The sequence below is a fragment of the Hipposideros armiger genome, unplaced genomic scaffold (genome assembly GCF_001890085.2).
Source record: "Hipposideros armiger isolate ML-2016 unplaced genomic scaffold, ASM189008v1 scaffold_2, whole genome shotgun sequence".
In the NCBI taxonomy this organism is placed as follows: Eukaryota; Metazoa; Chordata; class Mammalia; order Chiroptera; family Hipposideridae; genus Hipposideros; species Hipposideros armiger.
Window position 1 is genome coordinate 5567775 of NW_017731352.1, and position 1792 is coordinate 5569566.

Genomic DNA, 1792 nt, shown 5'->3' on the forward strand with positions numbered 1-1792 from the left:
AAAGGCAGCTGATCCATTGACCTTCAGAAAATTGACCATGAAACACAGAAACAGATGTGAGAAATGACCATCTCTTCAGGAAGAGGTGGGCAGAGAGGCAAGGAACTCCTTGTATACCTGTGCAGGCTGTGTCCTGCACAGGCACCCAGCCAAGGGGGCAAGGAGGGGCTGCAATCTAGCCAGGCTCCTCTCTCTGGCAAATGAACCCTGGCAAAAGGCTGGGTCAAAGTGCCCTAGGACCAGAAGTGGCCCAGTGAGGAACACTCAGGTTCTTAGGTAGACTGACAGATTAATGAGTCAGGGGGTGGAGGGAACCTACATTTAGCATCAATCAGAAAGCAGTGAGGTAGAGTGCTGCCCACTGTGATGGCCTCTCTCTATGAACTCCACCTACCCATACTCCTATACTCCTCTCTGGCACATTCAGTTCTCTGAGTAACGAGGGCTGTCTCTTAGTAATAGCAGGAGAGAGATGTGTAAGAGGACATAGAAGATCAAAGTTGTCAGCAAGGGGTAAAGAGGCACCCTTTTCCCTGAAGATGAAGGGGGATGGGGCAGCAGACAATAGGGCTGCTAGCCTTTCTGTCCAGGTCTCTATGCGGCCTGCCAGGATAAGATTTCCTTTCCCAGAATGGGGTTAGGCTCTACTGACACTAGAAAGAACTCATGTACACAACCTAATAGAAAAACAATTGAATACTAAATAGCTTTTTGAAAAATTACCCACATCCACCCCTATTCTGCTCTTCATGGTTCATGGAAACTCCAGGGCTATTTCTAGCTTGAGGTGCAGGGGTGCTGATGAACAGTGGGGTTTCTGCAGCTAATTGCTGATAGGACCAAGCTGTTGCCACCCCACAGAGGTGCTAGGGACAAGCAGCTTAACGGCACATGCGCGGCACATGGTAGGTGGGAGTGAGGACGTCTGGCTGGTGGGGTAGAGGGGACGAGGGGGATGGAAGAGGCTCTGAAATTGCATTTCAGGAGCAATAAGCTAAAGACATTGTGGCTCTGTGTACCTCCAACACCACCTTCTTTCCAGAGCTCTAGGCTTAAAAGGGAACAAAGAAAGAAAGAATAAAACTGCAGTGCTATCTGTATAGCTTCTGTGATTGTTTCTCTTGCTTCAAATCTGGAATGTCATTGCAGGGACCAAGATATAGTTCTTCTTCCTGATGGAGAATATGACTAGGAGAATGAATAATCTTAAGGAAAGTGGCCAAATCTTAAGAAAAGTTGGCAAAACATCATGGGGAGGTAGGGGAGCAGAAGGATTGACTTCAACTACTATAAAATTTTATAGATTTTGAAATCAGATGAATTCGAGTTCAATTCCTGCCTCTTTCATGATCAGCAGTGTGATATTAAGCAGCTGCTCAATTTCTCTCTTCTTCAATTTCCCTCATCTGTAAAGTGGGGCTAATCCTAGGGGTAGCATGATGAAGTGTTTTACTTTGGTGAAGGGTGGTCCATGCTTCGAAGCACTCACTTCTTTTGAATCAGTCAGTTATTCTAAAATCCAGGATCCTGCTGACTCTTGTTCAACCTCTCCTAGAGGAGTATTTGTTGTTTTTCTCACTTTTTATATTTTATCTTAGTGGAAAGTTCACTATTTTTGCACACTCAAAGAGCAAGTAGAGGGCCAGCCGAGTGGAGCATTGGTTAAGAGTTGGCTTGGGACGCCAGCTCTGAGCAGCAGGACCCCACTTCGGATTCCACAAGAGGGCCAGTGACACTGCCCTCTACAGCTAAAATGGTGAATAACAGCTCGACCTGGCTGCCGTGAGTTGCC